Raw genomic sequence first — 18,737 nt, 5'->3', positions numbered from 1 at the left:
TCCAGCAGAATAATCTTCTTAGAACCTCATAGGTCTTATCTATTTTTAAGGCCCGCACCCATCTATCAAAATTACTATGTTTAATTCTTTTAAACTCAACAGAAGTCTGACCCAGTTCCTTCTTTATGTTTCTAAACCGCTGTCTATCTCTTCTGGCACCAATTCATAAGCACTCAAAATAGCCTGTTGGCCTCTTCATAATCTCTGGACCTCTCATCTGACAGCATGGCAAATACCTCACTAGCTCTGCCTACCAGCTCAGTCTGAAATAGTATTACCCCCAAGTCCTCTAAACACTCCATCTGCTTTGTCAATTTTTCAAATGAAATAAAAAAGGCTTTGACATCTTTCTCATTAAAATGTGGCTGTGTTTTAGCACATTTGTATCTATCACTACCTTCACTTTTCATCTCTATCCTATTAACTTGACTGTCCTGACGAAGTCACAACTTCTGAAGTTCAAATTCTCTCTCCTTTACTCTTTCTTTACTCTCTCTTTCTCTCTACCTTTCTTCTATCCCTCTCTTTCTCTTTATTTTCTCTTTCTTTGCTCAGCTAAGAACCTTCTCTCTCTTCACTCTCCCTTTCATTTTCCTCTGTCTTTCTTTCTTCTCTCTCTCTCTGTTTATCGTTCTCTCTCCCATTCTTTATTTTCTAACTCCATTTGCCTCAATTGTAATTTAAGTTTTTCTAACTCTACTGTACTTGTCTGTTTCATTGAGACACCTCAGTGCTTGACTAACTCCCTTACAATTTCAGCTTTCCTTCGTCCCTGGTTAGACCCGGTTCTAACTTATTTGCTAATTCTAAAAGTATGTCCTTCTTCTGTCTTTCTAAACTTTCTTGGCAAATTTGGGAATCATCTTCAAACCCCAGAACCTCTTTAGCAATCTTAAGAGCCATTTCTCTCACTTTTAATTTAACCAGCCACAAGTAGCCCAAATTAAAGAAATTGTCTCACCTACAGTTTATTTAAATACCTAGGACACTATTTGGCAAGTGTTTATATCTATTAGGATCTTTTGTACCCCAAAACAATTCAAATCTGTCCAAATCTCAGACTGGATCTGCTTAAACCTGTCCAAATCGTGGACCTGAGCCCCCAAACTGTTACAACATGGCAGCGAACCTTTCTGTTAATTAAACCAAATACTCAGAAAAGCTCACCTTGCCTCATAATCAGTTAAAGTGTGAGTAACAGAGAACTCCCAAATTCCACTGCTTAAAGAAAAGTATCAATTTATTCTTTACTGCCAAAAGTGAACATTAAACAACAACTATTTACAACTCTAAGCCTCCTTCCCCTTAATTGGTTGGTATCTGCCTCCAACTCTATGAACAAGAAACTGGTCCAATAACCACCCATTTTAAATTACATCAATTTAATTATTAGGTCACAGCAAATGCGATTGTCATTTTTACTGAAATTTGATCCATATTTAGTAAGAGTGATAACAAATAGCGATCTTTGGGTCTCCTCCAACTCCATCTTTGTAATGAAGTTAGAAATGTCTCCTCCAGTCTGTCTATGGTGGTCGCAAGTTTAAGGCCACCTGTGGGCATTCGTGAATGGAGGTAAGCATCTTTGCTTTTGACTATGGCAATTTGTACAGGTATCCTAACTCTTTCTCTAGAGTAACAAAGCTAGCTCCCAGATTTGTACCAAGCGGAAGTTGTACTACATGTGACATGTGATAATCTAGCAAAGTCTGACACCAAACAGTTGACGGCAGCTGGCACAAGCCTTCAAGGACAGTAATGGTACAGGTAGGCAGAAGAACAACCCACTTTACTAGTTTGACCTTCTGGTGTGTGGTTTATAGCAGAGTCTCCATATACGATTCCAAAGGCTGTTGGTTATCTGCTAATCCATTCAATCTCAATGCCACAAGTATTCTTAGTGAGAAGCCCATCAAATTTAATGTCTAGTGTAAAGGTTGAACCATTGCTCTGGATCAAGTTTCAAAGACAACAGTGATGTAGTTGTTGAGGACATTATGGTTTGAAATGTCCAGTCAATTCAGATTTACAGCAACTCTTTGGAGACTCCTCTGGCAGGATTGGCCATAAGATTTATCATGCAGCTAGGATAGCAAGGAGAAGATCTGCGTCAATCAGTTAGCATCACACTTTGTGCAGACAGACACCCCCTGATGGTAGCTTCTTTCTCAGTCTTAGGATTCCAATCTTTCCCCACAACATGGATGTTGTGAGCCCATCCATCAATGAAAGACAATTAGTTTGTCACTGTTAAATCTTTTCAGCATTAGCCTGATATTCCCATCTCTGACTGGATCACTAGGGCAGTCCTTCAGCAGCCTGTCCTTTGGCTGAAGGTGGGATCCAGGAGGTAGTTGCAATCAAATAATTGAAATAGCCCCAGGGGTATGAAAACCTTTCCCTTCATCCTCCTTTTTCTCAAATAAACCTCTGCTGCAGCTGTGACAGGCTACAGCTGTCCACAAAAAGAAACGTCAGTATCTCAAAGATCCACTCCAGACTTCTTCAAACAACAGTTTCCTAGCATTTCCTAACAGACTACCTGATCTCATGATGCAGTAGCTGCTTAGACCTATTACCAGCCTTGTTAATTATCATTTCACGTCCCCAGTTTTCTCAATTTTTGGGAGCAGTTCTGGCTTGTGGAGAGCTAGAAGCAGGCTAGACAGCCTGTATTGTATATGAGTCTGAAAGGATTCACCCTTGATTGAATGCAATAAGCACATCCATGGTGGTGACATCAAGGAGACTTGATCAGAGTAAAGGAGGAGATTGGAGCAGACAAGGCTAACTTTCTTGAACTGTAAGATCATAAGGTCTTTTAAAAAAAAAGACTAAAACCAAGTCCTTGAACTGTAAATTATAAAGAACCAAACTTCAAGCCAGAGGTGACCATGACAGTGTAAAGGCGTTAATTGTAACTTCGCAGAAGGATGAGTCAGGCAAAACTCTGGTTCATTGAAATACTACTGAAACTAGGATTAAGACAAATTGTAGTGCAACATAACTGTCATTCTCTAATGCAGTTAAGAAAAGGGAAGAGACATCATCATAAATAACAGTACGGGACAGCAGCCATTGTATAACTCAATTAAAACATTATAAATGTTATTATCATAAACAAATGGCCCTGGACAACAAAACAATTAGCTGAAGCCAGGAAGGGAAGGAGCATTCACATCCATGAATCATTGAGATCGGTATTCCCCACCACAGATTAAGGATTGTATTTCTTTTCTGTTTTGGAAAGAACATTATGCCTGTCCAGTCCTGTTTATACCAGACTATGGAATAAATTAAATATGTAAGTGGCATGACACACTGCACAATTCAGCAGGATGATAACAGCAGATGTATCTGTGATATTTGTTTTATGAACCATCAGACAACCCCAGAGCACGGTTCCTGCAGTTGGGAGAAGGAGGGCCAAGACTGCTCACATCTCGGCCCAGCCTACAATAGACATCACAAACAAACAGCTGGGTGACAGTAGGAGTTACTCAGTAATTTTCTGTTGATTTAGTCAGAAAACATTATTCAGCTAGAGGAAAAATGGCAGTTTTTTTCACAATCTCAGAGAGTCAGAGTAATGTTAAAGAGATGGAACTGTTACAAAAATAATTTCCAGGTATTTTTCTATGATCTGCTGAGATCAAAACAATTTTCAACATCAGAGTTCAAAGTGGTACCACAGGCAGCTGTTAGAGTAACTCAAACTTTCTTTTGAGATGAGGATACTTCAAACGAAGGATTTAGTAAGTATTCTTTAAGTGGTACTCAGAAGACAGATCCAGAGCTAAGCAAGTTAAATCAGTCAACCACACAGAAGCTGAAGATGAATGAGTTCCAGAATGTTAAAAATGGAATTTTGATGAGCAAGTAGACATGCAGTGGAAAGATTGTGTAATTATTCATCAGGTAGCAGTACAGATATCGTTGAGATATTAAGAGTAACACATGAAACCCCTATGACAAAATATGTAGAAAACCCAACTTCTAGGCCAGGTTTTCATAATAATACAATGCAGTGATACAAAATGTGCTATATATATCAGGTGATATAAAAACTTTAACAAAAATATTAAACTAGCAGCAATAATAATCATTCCAGGTTTTGAAGAATCATTTAGTATAATATTAATATACTTGAAGGGTCATCACTGGAAATGGAACAACTGTCAGGTTATCTTTACAATTATGGATAAGACAACTCAATTTTTGTAGCTATTCCTTTGACAATCATCTCTGAAGTAGTTGTGGAAAACAAACTTTGGTCTTTTACTCATTATTGACTATCAATAGAAATACAGTTGGATCAAGGTTCCAAATTTACATCTCTTCAAAGCCAAAATAAATAACTTATATATAAAGCAGTTGAAGTCTCCAACATTTCATCAAAAAATCTTTCTCTCTCTCAAAACGATTGTTTGCTCCCAACAGCTTACTCTCCGATTTAGAAGTTAAAAAAAGACTATCAAGAGACTTCATACATGATTAAAAGTTGAAGAAACAGCAGTAAAATAATCCACTCCATTTATATGCAGAAACCTTTTGAATAAACATTTGAACATACAACATTTAAAGGACTAAAAAACACACTTCTAAACTATTAAAGCTTACCTTGTGGGCGGCATGGTGGCAGAGTGGTTAGCACTGCTGCCTCACAGCGCCAGAGACCCGGGTTCAATTCCCGCCTCAGGCGACTGACTGTGTGGAGTTTGCACGTTCTCCCCATGGCTGCGTGGGTTTCCTTCGGGTGCTCCGGTTTCCTCCCACAGTCCAAAGATGTGCAGGTCAGGTGAATTGGCCATGCTAAATTGCCCGTAGTGTTAGGTAAGGGGTAAATGTAGGGGTATGGGTGGGTTGCCCTTCGGCGGGTCGGTGTGGACTTGTTGGGCCGAAGGGCCTGTTTCCACACTGTAATGTAATCTAAAAAAAAAGGTTCTTTGATTCTGCCATTTTCTCTCCAATTTAGTAAAAAGGTACAGAAAAGCCAACATGATGTAATTACTCCTTAGTCAGTTTGACCACTATCTACAGGCTGAAATATACTACGAGAAGCCTTGATTTCTTAAAAGTTCATAGGAAATAAAGCCCAGTAAAGAAGCAGCATTAATACAAAATTAAAGAAGAGAGAAAAGTAAAAACAAAGCATGGCATAACAACTAAAAGAAAGAAAGAAACAAGCTCTGTAATCTACATAGATTAAAAAAGTCTACTACCTTTGACAAAAAAAATGCAAGGCAAGCAGTTAATGGTGAGTAGAGTTGCAAATGATATAGAGTCATAGAGTCATAGAGAGGTACAGCATGGAAACAGACCCTTCGGTCCAACCCGTCCATGCCGATCAGATATCCCAACCCAATCTAGTCCCACCTGCCAGCACCCAGCCCACATCCCTCCAAAACCTTCCTATTCATATACCCATCCAAATGCCTCTTAAATGTTGTAACTGTACCAGCCTCCACCACATCTTCTGGCAGCTCATTCCATACATGTACCACCCTCTGTGTGAAAAAGTTGCCCCGTAGCTCTCTTTCATATCTTTCCCCTCTCACCCTAAACCTATGCCCTCTAGTTCTGGACTTCCCGACCCCAGGAAAAAGACTTTGCCTATTTACCCTATCCATGCCCCTCAAAATTTTGTAAATCTCTATAAAGTTACCCCTCAGCCTCCGACGCTCCAGAGAAAACAGCCCCAGCCTGTTCAGCCTCTCCCTATAGCTCAAATCTTCTAACCCTGGCAACATCTTTGTAAATCTTTTCTGAACCCTTTCAAGTTTCACAACATCTTTCCGACAGGAAGGAGACCAGAATTGCACTTAATATTCCAACAGTTGCCTAACCAATGTCCTGTACAGCTGCAATATGATCTCCCAACTCCTGTACTCAATACTCTGACCAATAAAGGAAAGCATACCAATTGCTTTCTTCACTATCCTATCTACCTGTGACTCCACTTTCAACCTGCACTCCAAGGTCTCTTTGTTCAGCAGCACACCCCAGAACCTTACCATTAAGTGTATATGTCCTGCTAAGGTTTGCTTACCCAAAATGCAGCACCTCGCATTTATCTGAATTAAACTCCATCTGCCACTTCTCAGCCCATTGGCCCATCTGGTCCAGATCCTGTTGTAATCAGAGGTAACCCTCTTCGCTGTCCACTACACCTCCAATTTTGGTGTCATCTGCAAACTTACTAACTTGTACCTCTTATGCTCGCATCCAAATCATCCATATAAATGACAAAAAGTAGAGGGCGCAGCACCGATCCTTGTGACACTCCATTGGTCACAGTCCTCCAGTCTGAAAAACAACCCTCAACCACCACCCCCTGTCTTCTACCTTTGAGCCAGTTCTGTATCCAAATGGTTAATTCTCCCTGTATTCCATGAGATCTAACCTTGCTAGTCAGTCTCCCATGTGGAACCTTGTTGAACGCCTTACTGAAGTCCATATAGATCACATCTACTGCTCTGCCCTCATCAATCCACTTTGTTACTTCCTCAAAAAGCTCAATCAAATTTGTGAGACATGATTTCCCACAAACAAAACCATTCCTAATCAGTCCTTGCCTTTCCAAAAAATGTACATCTTGTCCATCAGGATTCCCTCCAACAACTTGCCGACCATTGACTTCAGGCTCACTGGTCTATAGTTCTATATTATTGAATTGTAACTATCAAATAATGCATGCAGCTTTATTTTGCAGATCAAGTGATAAGTAATCCTGGGAAGAGATCTCTGAAAATCTGACTTGTTATTTTGCTTTGCAGAAATAATACATCTGATCTTTCCATTGAAGATCAAAAAGGCCAGAGAAGGTCTGGTGGAGACCTAGAGAGCAGCTCAAAGTAGAGATTAACTTCAGGATTAACAGAGTCCAATTTATGTCATAGAGGCAACAATCCCAAAAGTTTTTTGGACACCTTCGCTGCAAGGTGTTCCCGCAAAGCGGATCAGGGCAATTTCTCAAAGAAGAATTAATCACATTAGCAATTGTATCTGCACCAGTTAAAACATCTTCTGGGCAAGGAAAAGAACAATATTATTGATGCATTGTTGAAGATAGATGCCATTGCGACGCTGCCGAGTTGTTGCTTCATTCAGCAAAGCTCACCAAAGAAACAATATCAGTTAGAGATACAGTTTGATACAACTATCAAACATTTCTGCAAAGCATGTGGCATCAAAGTGCATTGTGTATGTATGTTCAAGAAATTTAGAAACAATATCAGTTAGAGATACAGTTCGACGTTCCTACCAAAGGCTTTTGTTCATATCTCCAAAGCATGTGGCATCAAAGTGCATTGGATATGTATGTTCAGGAAATTTAGTTCCAAAGGCCAAGCTAGGTTCTGGACAGAACACAGAGGACTGTCAAGATGTTATAGTACCACAACACTGGCTGCAAACCAATCTTAAAGTTCACAAATGCAAACACATTGGTAAGTGGTACAGTAAAGCGGGTGAAAAACAATTTTTGTATTGTTAATCTAACCCACCATATGTCCTGAAAAAACAGAATTTCACACCCTGAATGCTAAAATTGATACAGAATTAACAATATTATGCCATTATGTATTCTGAGGCAATCTCTTATAGGTTGCTATATGGCACAACCTATGAGAGATTGCCTCACCAATTCCTCATGTGTCAGAATCACACCACTGTGACAGCGCAGAAGTTCATCTTGACTTTCGAAAATCTTCTATCTGGCCAATGGTTCATGAGTGGCGGACATAACAGTGTGCAAAAATCTTTATGTTGTCACAATTCAGATTATTCAAACTACATCCATTATGGTAAAACCGACAATGTGTAATGTAATAGAGATGAACATGGTTTATCATGACATTTTATTTTCAAGAGCAAACAAATTCTAAAACTGAAAATACCCATGCAAAGATAAGATGATAACATTATTTCCAGGGATAAATGAGTATTCAATATTTAAGAAGACCAGCAAGTAAATCTATGTACTGGTGAGTGATAAATCAGAATATTAAACAACTCATGATTCCTGATTAAGGGCTTATGCCAGAAATGTCAATTCTCCTGCTCCTCGCATGCTGCCTGACCTGCCGTGCTTTTCCAGCACCACACTCTCGAACTCATGAATGTATGTGAGGCAAGCCAAACGTATCAAGAACATGCTGAGGGAGGATATTGACGGAAATACATCCAGGGAAGTTATTTGGGTGGAACTGAGAAATAAGAAACGGATGGTCACCTTATTGGGATTGCATTATAGACCCCCCAATAGTCAGAGGGAAATTGAGAAACAAACTTGTAAGGACCCAGTTATCTGTAAAAATAATAGGGTAGTTATGGTCGGGGATTTTAACTTTCCAAACATGGACTGGGACCACCATAGTGTTAAAGGTTTAGATGGAGAGGAATTTCTTAAATGTGTACAAGACAATTTTCTGATTCAGTATGTGGATGTACCTACTAGAGAAGGTGCAAAACTTGACCTACTTTTGGGAAATAAGGCAGGGCAGGTGACTGATGTGTCAGTGGGGGAGCACTTTGGGGCCAGCGACCATAATTCGAGTCGTTTTAAAATAGTGATGGAAAAGGATAGACCAGATCTAAAAGTTGAAGTTCTAAATTGGAGAAAGGCCAATTTTGATGGTATTAGGCAAGAAATTTCGAAAGCTGATTGGAGGCAGATGTTTGCAGGTAAATGGACGGCTGGAAAATGGGAAGCCTTCAGAAATGAGATAACAAGAATCCAGAGAAAGTATATTCCTGTCAGGGTGAAAGGGAAGGCTGGTAGGTATAGGGAATGCTGGATGACTAAAGAAATTGTGGGTTTGGTTAAGAAAAAGAAGGAAGCATATGTCAGGTATAGACAGGATAGATCAAGTGATTCCTTAGAAGAGTGTAAAGAAAGTAGGAGGGAAATCAGGAGTGCAAAACGGGGACATGAGATAGCTTTGGTAAACAGAATTAAGGAGAATCCAAAGGAATTTTACAAATATATTAAGGACAAAAGGGTAACAAGGGAGAGAATAGGGCCCCTCAAAGATCAGAAAGGGGGCCTTTGTGTGGAGCCACAGAAAATGGGGGAGATACTAAATTAACATTTTGCATCAGTATTTACTGCGGAAAAAGGATATGGAAGATATAGGCTGTAGAGAAACAAATGGTGTCATCTTAAAAAATGTCCAGATTACAAAGGAGGAAGTGCTGAATGTCTTGAAATGGTTAAAAGTGGATAAATCCCCAGGACCTGAGAACTCTGTTGGAAGCTAGAGAAGTGATTGCTGTGACTCTTGCTGAGATATTTGCATCATCGATAGTCACAGGTGAGGTGCCGGAAGACTGGAGGTTGGCAAATGTGGTGCCACTGTTTAAGAAGGGCGATAAAGACAAGCCAGGGAACTATAGACCAGTGAGTCTGACCTCGGTGGTGGGCAAGTTGTTGGAGGGAATCCTGAGGGACAGAATGTACATGTATTTGGAAAGGCAAGGACTGATTCGGGATAGTCAACATGGCTTTGTGCATGGGAAATCATGTCTCACAAACTTGATTGAGTTTTTTGAAGAAATAACAAAGAAGATTGATGAGGGCAGAGCAGTAGATGTGATCTATATGGACTTCAGTAAGGCGTTTGACAAGGTTCCCCATGAGAGACTGATTAGCAAGGTTAGATCTCATGGAATACAGGGAGAACTAACCATTTGGATACAGAACTGGCTCAAAGGTAGAAGACAGAGGGTGGTGGTTGAGGGTTGTTTTTCAGACTGGAGGCCTGTGACCAGTGGAGTGCCACAAGGATTGCTGCTGGGTCCTCTACTTTTTGTCATTTATATAAATGATTTGGATGCGAGCATAAGAGGTACAGTTAGTAAGTTTGCAGATGATACCAAAATTGGAGGTGTAGTGGATAGCGAAGAGGGTTACCTCTGATTACAACAGGATCTGGACAGATGGGCCAATGGGCTGAGAAGTGGCAGATGGAGTTTAATTAAGATAAATGCAAAGTGCTGCATTTTGGGAAAGCAAATCTTAGCAGGACTTATACACTTAATAGTAAGGTCCGAGGGAGTGTTGCTGAACAAAGAGACCTTGGAGTGCAGGTTCATAGCTCCTTGAAAGTGGAGTCGCAGGTAGATAGGATAGTGAAGAAGGTGCTTGGTATGCTTTCCTTTATTGGTCAGAGTATTGAGTACAGGAGTTGGGAGGTCATGTTTCGGCTGTACAGGACATTGGCTCGGCCACTGTTGGAATATTGCGTGCAATTCTGGTCTCCTTCCTATCGGAAAGATGTTGTAAAACTTGAAAGGGTTCAGAAAAGATTTACAAGGATGTTGCCAGGATTGGAGGATCTGAGCTACAGGGAGAGACTAAACAGGCTGGGGCTGTTTTCCCTGGAGTGTCGGAGGCTGAGGGGTGACCTTATAGAGATTTACAAAATTATGAGGGGCATGGATAGGATAAATAGACAAAGTCTTTTCCCTGTTGTCCAGAACTAGAGGGCATAGGTTTAGGGTGAGAGGGGAAAGATATAAAAGAGACCTATGGGGCAACGTTTGGAAGCAGAAGGTGGTACGTGTATGGAACGAGCTGCCAGAGGATGTGGTGGAGGCTGGTACAATTGCAACAGTTAAGAGGCATTTGGATGTGTATATGAATAGGAAGGGATTGGAGGGATGTGGGCTGGGTGCTGGCAGGTGGGACTAGATTGGGTTGGGATATCTGGTCGGCGTGGATGGGTTGGACCAAAGGATCTGTTTTCATGCTGTACATCTCTATGACTCTATGGTGAAGATTACATTATTATAATGGATTACGTCTCCAAATTTTCCATTGTTAGATGGCATAGCACAACAAGTGCAAGCATCACTGAAATGGTAACTGCTTTTTTCAGTTGATTCCACATTCCAGAACTGATAATGTCTAACAATGGACAATACTTTCCTGGAAAACCATTTCAAGAAATGTATATTAAGTGGGGAATGAACCATACAACATCATCACTCCACTATCCACAGTTAAATGGTCTAGCAGAATGTATGGTGCATATTATCAGATCAATTGTCATTAAATGTCAAGCAACAAATCAAGATTTTTGCATTATTCAATTGCTTTGTCTTTGTGCATTTTCATGCAATAGCAATGGAGAAAGGATTACAATTCCTCGCACAATCTATGCTCAGAAGACAAGTCACACAGTCATACCCAGTAACTCAACCATTCTAAGACACAGGGCCTTCTTCTTCAAGAACAGAGGAAAACAAAAGAGATACGCAACCAGTGAGGTCTCAGAGGAATACTACAACTATGCAGATAGTGTACATCAGAAATCCAAATGTAAATACAGAGGAACTTCGAATATCCAGCATTCAATTATCCGAATTTCAGATTATCTAGCAAGATTGCAAGGTCCCTATACTCGTCTAAACTATGTTATCTGGCATTCACTTATCTCAAATTCAATTAATCGAAATAAATATTTCCCGCCCATGTCCTTCGGATAATTGAGGTTCCTCTGTATTTGGAGAAAAGCAAAGATTTCCAAAATATAGAACCAGCCCAGTCCAGTGCCCTTAAAAGACAAAAAATCAATATCAAGGCATGTAACCTGAGGGTATAAATATTTCAGTCTCTGTCTCAAGTGGAACCATTTGAAGCATGACATATTGCTGGAAGCATGTAACAGTTTGTAACCGAGTTTGTAACAGACATTGAAATGCTTTTGATGATTTTATATGTAGATTTCAATGCTTTCTCTAATTTGTGTGGCCATTCTGAGGTTCTGCCAAGGTTCCATACATGCCAATTGACATGTCAACATACTGATTTCCTGTTTCGGAAGTCACTGCCATGTACCCACCTTAGAGGTCTGTGCACTGCACTGAAACAAAATTAGAGGAACTGTTGGTAGACATACGTGATATAAAGTGTAAAGATGCCATAGTCTTACCAGACAATACAGCTGTTGTCTCATTGGAGAGAGAGATAACTGGTGGTGGTTTAATGTGAAAATCAATATATTGGGCAAGGAGAGGTTGAGAAGTAGAGTCGTCCATGTTAATCTTGGCTGGCTTGATATATAGGTTCTATAATAAACATCTGTTAAACCTTTCAAAACTACGTTACACATGTCTGGTTGTAACGTTACAGGAGTTAACGCAAGTATTATTTCATCCAGTACAAATATCCTGCCGGAGGCAAAAACCCACAACACAGTGAACGAACAGAACTCGTTCTACAACATGTGCAAGAAGCTAAACTTCTTCTTACCTGGTCTAAAACATTTTTACGCTATTGCAAGAAATTTTGGTCTTTGGCTACTACTTCTTTTGATACTTTGGAGCAATTCGTTTTAAATGGAATTCAATAAAACCTATGAACAAAAGCACAAGGCTGTCTTTAGAAACAGCAAATTGTTTGTGATTACATTATATTAACAATAGTTTCACCCACACTGTACTGATGCATGGCCTTAATTTTTCATTTCTTTGTTTACATTACTCACACAGCTGTTTAGTACTGATTTAGGAGTCGATATAAGATATTCTGCCTAAAAAGCCTTCATTATGATCTGCAGCCATGTTTCTATTTGAATTTCCAAAATTTCTCATCAAGAATAACATCTTTTACATTACCACTGTAGTATTAGATAAAGCTGCCAGATACCAATTCCAAACCAGCATGTTATGTTTGGTCTTTTCGTTTCCTGAAAGGATTCTCTGGAGTTGGTAACTTTGTGATATTGTTATTTATGCACTTATCAGTGATGTCTCTGCTCAAGTAATTTGAGTCAATGAAGCTACAAAAAAATCCTTTGTTTTTTTTTAAATTAAATAGGACAAAGGTTAAGAAAAGATTATTTAGTGGCCGTTGTTTATTTTCAGCATTATTCATTCAGCCCACATTCTGTGCTGGGTACTGATGTCTGAAATATCAGTGAATTGTTAGTTATTCACTGGTTGCTTCAACAGCGCATACACTAAAATTGGAACAAATCAGAGATGAGCATGGCCCCTGCACAAGGGTGATGCAAATTCGTGAAGTGTTCCATATTTAAGGCCTCTTGTAGTGCAGTGGTAAAATCCCTTGTTTCATCCAGGAGGCAAGGGTTCAAGTCCCACCTATTCCAGGTGTGTGTAATTCCCTGAACAGTTGATTTGAAAATAGTTTTTCACTGGTAATACATGCATATATTGTGGATGTTTCCTGCAGTCATTAAAATGTTTCTTTTCCTTTTTTAGCTTCTTTCTACTTCATAACTGCATTATTCTTTTTTCCATTTTAATAAAAAGTAATACAAATATAAAAAGGCAAGAAAGCAGCTTATATGCAAATATCATGCAATATAGAGAAAAATACCAACATTATCACAATTGTAGTACATAGTGGCACAAATAGTGGCATGGAAAGTGAAAGACATACATAAGGATGGAATATGACAAGAAAAGGGCCTAGGAACAAGAGCCATACCAGTATTATGTTTGCAAGAGCAGGTAAAAAGCTAAGAATCCTGCAGTGTGTAACTCACCTGATAAAGCCACCATCTATAAGGCACAAGTTAGGAGTGTGATGGAATACGCCTCATTTGCCTGCAACTCCAATAACACTCCATATACTTATTGTCATCCTGGACAAAGCAGTACTGTAATTGGTACCAACAAACATACAGTCCCTCCATTAATGGCACTCAGCAGCAGCAACATGCACCATCTAAAAGAAATCATAGAAATTCATGCAAGTTCTTTAGACAGAACCCTCAAAACCTACAACTGTTACCATCTAGAAGGACAAAGGCAGCAGATACAGTGGAACACAATCAACTGCAAGTTTTCTTCCAAACCATTCACCATCCTTACTTGGAAATATATTGCCATTTCTTCACTGTTGATTTGTCAAAATCCTGATAATCCTTTCCTCATGACATTGTGTGTCTACCTACAACAAGTAGGCTTCAGCAATTCAAAATGGCAGTTCACCGAACCTACTCAAGGACGACTAGGGCTACGCAATAAATGTTGAACCAGCCAGCACTGCCCACATTCCATGAATTAATTAAAAAAGAAGAAACAAGGGAGAATTTCTGGACCTGCTTTTCTCATGCTTGGGGAGGAGACTCAGGAAACAATGGAACACCACTCTAATTAACATTTTCTTTAGCTGCAATTTCTGATGATCACAATTGGATAACAATAGAATCACGCTAATAATATAGCATTTTATGATAGCAATATTTCAATCTTCAACACTACCTACCACAAATCAATTGTATATTATGACTTTATGGCTCCTAGGAGCATAAATGGGCAATTTGTCTGCTGCGTTGGAAGCTGAGGTGCTCTAACAGTGTTTCTGTATTCTTGTATCTGTCCCCTTGTGACTGTTTAATTTTGCTTTCAGAATATTAAGATCTGATGCATAAATTATTTTTCTAAAAGGAAAGGCAAATGAGTGGACTTATTCATATGATAATGTCATATTAAGTTTCTTGTCAGGGCCATTTCAAATTTAATTCTTTGGTTTTAGCAAGTGCCATCAATTATATGTTTGTGAATGAGTTACTATGCAAACTTGAAGAAATCTTTGTTTACTTATCTAATTTCTTTGGAATGACTTTGATATCTCCCAGCGATTAATACCTGAAGATTTGATTTCTTCCAGCAACATAGGTTTTCATCTGAGATATTTAAACTTTGACCATCTGTGACTTCATTCTTTTGGTTTTCTATTCATTGTAAATTTGTCAAATTCATTGCAAGATCGACCAATATTTCCAGGTTTAAACAGCAAGTACCGAATTAAGAGATCACAGAATGTTTTCATAGTGAATTTAGCAGACTATCTTCAACAGAAATAGCCCATTAATGCTGTGAACACAAGTACCTATGCACTCACAAGTGTCTATTTTCAAATCCCTGGCAAGGTCATTGCACTATGCTTTCTGGCAGCTTTTAGCAAATTGCAGTAATTTGTGGAGATGAAAAAATGATAACATGCTGAAAGGTATTGTGTTACTGACAAAATGGTTCTTCCACTGGCTATTAAAAATTCTCTTAAGCTTACATTTACCTCCAGAAAGCCCATAATACTGGGTTGCTAGTTAATTAGCCCTTTTATGCATGTCATAAATCCCCTACTGGTGACATGAAAATGTTTTTCAACAACACACCAGTAGGGGAAAGGAAAGCAAGAGATATGCTTGTGGCCAATAGCAAAGGCCAGAGAGTCGAAGGTTAAAAAAAAACAAAATTGCTCACAGACTAATTTCTTTATGAAGAGGTACAGGTTTATGTAATAACCGTTTAGCAGGAACAAAAGTAGACCTGTGAAATTTTTCAGAATGTCAAAACTAAGACACAAAGGCTCAAGCTCTACAACTCTCGCTATTGCTTGCAACATCTTCCCTCACTCACTGTCGCCACCTCAACATTCAACAGCTTTAACCTTACATGGTCTCTGTGTTTCTAATCAGTCACCCAAAATGACTCCCCACTTGCACCAAAAGTAACAATTGTGCCACTTGCTTCCATTGCTCTTAGCACCCACCTCTTGCTAGGTCCAAGAGGAAAGTAGCCCCCTCGTATTGATAGAATATTTCAAGATGGATGGTGGGCTGCCTGATATTTGGCTCCTCATGCCTTATGCAGAAAAGTTCCTTACTCAAGTTGCCCAGAGCTTCTAACTGGCTGTATCCCAGTCTCTGGATTGATGTTGAAAATTGCCCTTCATTTATTGTACTCCTGAGCAAGGCTATCTCCCTTGTCTTGATTAAGGCCTGAAGACAATTATAACACATTTCCCATCTTTGTAGCTGTGTACTAAATTCACGGCAAGATTGGACTATATGAGCCTCCACTTCGAGGGAAATGGGCAGAGTGCAAAACTGCATGGCAAGGCAAAGATGCTGTGAGTATCCAGGTAGGCTCAGAATGAGTGAGCAATATGATAGTAAACAAAGAACTCAGGGATGCAGCCTGGTCTAGTCCATGATGCTCCCAGAAATAGAAGTGGGGATCATGATACATGATTAATCATAACCATTGATAATTTTTTACAGTGTGCCAACTTCACAGTAAACTCTGGCAGAAGGGGACTCATTATGTTGTCTTCTTAGAATGTCTTTTTCCTTCCTCTTCACTTCTTCTGTTTCACTGCTGTTTCCTTCAGAGTGACAAGATCTGTCCTATCACATTGTAAGGTTATCCACCATGCCACTGAGCATAAATTGTTGACTACAGTAGAGCTGACTGGGAGGGCCTGATGTCATTTCTTGGTTGAGTAGCATTGCTGGTATGATATGACTGAGTACTCTCCTATATGTTAACTCATTGAACATGTGATACAAAGATCTTTTGAAGTAGATGTCTTAAAGTCTATGAATAATCCATGAATTACATTGCTGTAATGTCACAGGTTCATTCATAATGCAGAACTCCAACAGGATAATCCAGGTAATGAAAGTATTGTTTCAACATGTCAATTGCCTCTTCAGTTGCATTTTGTTTAACAGTGTGGCTTTCTTTGCACGCATGACATGCAAATGTATGCATTGTACCCCAAGGTTATCAGCAAAATCATGAACTACTATACCTTGTTGCGCAGTAACCACACTTGGTTTTCCTTGGTAGTTCAACTATAACTCTCATGGTGAATTGCTGCACAATGATGACAACATGACGACTACCAGGATATCGATTTGAATGATTTGCTACCTACTGTCACTTACTAGTTAGATATTTTGCAAGGGGATTATGATGCTTTATTCAAAAATTCCAGGTCAGGTGGCCAAATATACCCTCAAGACAGTTAAATGATATTATGACATGTGATATTCCCTTATGAATGTGCCCATCTCATCTTCAGTCACATGGTCAGTGCAATGGAGTCAGTATTGGGTGTTCAGTCAGTCAGTTGTGTATACTTAATGTACAGGAACATCAGTGAGAAAAAGAAACAGATTATGAATGAGCCTGTGAAATTATAGCAATGCAAATAGTAGTATTATTCATAAACTTCAAGACATCTCCTTCAAAAGATCTTTGTGTCACATGTTGTACAAGTTAACATATAAGACAGCACTCAGGCATATCACGCCAGCAGTGCTGTTTAATCAAGAAACTACATCAACCTCTCCCAGTCAGTTCTACCACAGTTGACACATGGCATCCATAAAGCAATGGGCTTCAAAATGCTTCCAATACTCCCCTAACCATGACAAGATCTAAGCTCTTTGCGAAGGTGCATACTCACTCTCCCTGCTGATCTCGAGCAAGAAAGAATGAAATATAGTTAGTTTTCTGAACAGAAAAACTCAATGGTCTCTTTGATGGAACAGTGGATGTTAAACAGCAAGCTGTTATATTTAGCCAGCTCCAATCTGGATGAAGCAATATTGAGAAAAGTTCATAACTATAAAGTACTGTCAATGCTGGAAATCTGGAACATAAAGTGGAAAGTGATGTGGAAAATCAGTATGCAGCATATGTGGAGAGAGAAATAGGGCAAACGTTTTGCAATCAAATGACGCTACTTTGGAACAAAAGTTCATTCTATGATTGCTAGTAGCTGTTGGGGAGGTGATGGTGCAATGGCATTATTGCTGCACTGTTAATCCAGAGACCCAAGTAATGTACTGAGATCTCAGGTTCAAATCTTGTCATGACAGATAGTGGAATTTAAATTCAATAAACAACAAAATCTGGAGTTAAGAATCTAACGGTGACATGAAACCATTGCCAATTGTTGGAAAAGCCCGACTGTTTCAAACATGATGCGGTGAGGCATGACTTAGGATGTGTGGCTTGGAAAAGTAGACTCCAAGGCAAGAGTGTAAATGATATGTGGAGCTTGTTCAAGGAGCAACTATTGAGTGTCCTTGATAATTATGTACCTGTCAGGCAGGGAGGAAAGGGTCGTGCGAGGGAGCCGTGGTTTAATAAGGAATTGGAATCCCTTGTTAAATGGAAGAGGGCGGCTTATCTCAAGATGAGACGTGAAGGTTCAATTGGGGCGATTGAGAGTTATAGGGTAGCCAGGAAGGACCTGAAGAGAGAGCTAAGAGCAGCAAGGAGGGGACATGAAAGGTCCTTAGTCGGTAGGATTAGGGAAAACCCTAAGGCTTTCTATAGGTATGTTAGGAATAAAAGAATGACTAGGGTAGGAATAGGTCCAGTCAAGGATAGTAGTGGGAAGTTGTGTGTGGAGGCGGAAGAGATTGGGGAGACACTGAATGAATACTTTTCTTCAGTATTTACTCAGGAACAGGGCATTGTCGTCGATGTGAATACTGAGTCACAAATAAGTAGAATGGATGGCTTTGAGGTATGTAGAGAAGACGTGTTGGAAATCCTGGAAAAGGTGAAAATAGATAAGTCCCCTGGGCCTGATGACATTTATCCTAGGATTCTCTGGGAAGCAAGGGAGGAGATTGCAGAGCCATTGGCCTTGATTTTTATGTCCTCTTTGTCTACAGGAGTAGTGCCAGAAGACTGGAGGATAGCAAATGTGGTTCCCTTGTTCAAAAAGGGGAGTAGGGATAACCCTAGTAACTATAGGATGGTGAGTCTCACTTCTGTTGTGGGCAAAGTCTTAGAGAGAATTGTAAGGGATAGGATTTATGCACATCTGGATAGGAATAATGTGATCAAGGATAGTCAGCATGGTTTTGTGAAGGGCAGGTCGTGCCTCACAAACCTTATTGAATTCTTTGAAAAGGTGACGAAGGAGGTTGATGAGGGGAAAGCGGTAGATGTGG

The 18,737-nt window shown here is 39.6% G+C and overlaps 1 pseudogene; it reads left to right on the top strand.

Moving 5' to 3' along the window:
• The first annotated feature begins 12,945 nt into the window (after positions 1 to 12,945).
• On the top strand, positions 12,946 to 13,043 carry LOC122552072 (U6 spliceosomal RNA; annotated as a pseudogene).
• Positions 13,044 to 18,737: the final 5,694 nt, after the last annotated feature.

This window comes from Chiloscyllium plagiosum, unplaced genomic scaffold (genome assembly GCF_037043375.1).
Source record: "Chiloscyllium plagiosum isolate Xiang-an unplaced genomic scaffold, Cpla_swu_hap1 HiC_scaffold_7, whole genome shotgun sequence".
Lineage (NCBI taxonomy): Eukaryota > Metazoa > Chordata > Chondrichthyes > Orectolobiformes > Hemiscylliidae > Chiloscyllium > Chiloscyllium plagiosum.
Note: the sequence above shows the minus strand (reverse complement) of the source record. Positions and strands in the feature narration are given on the sequence as shown.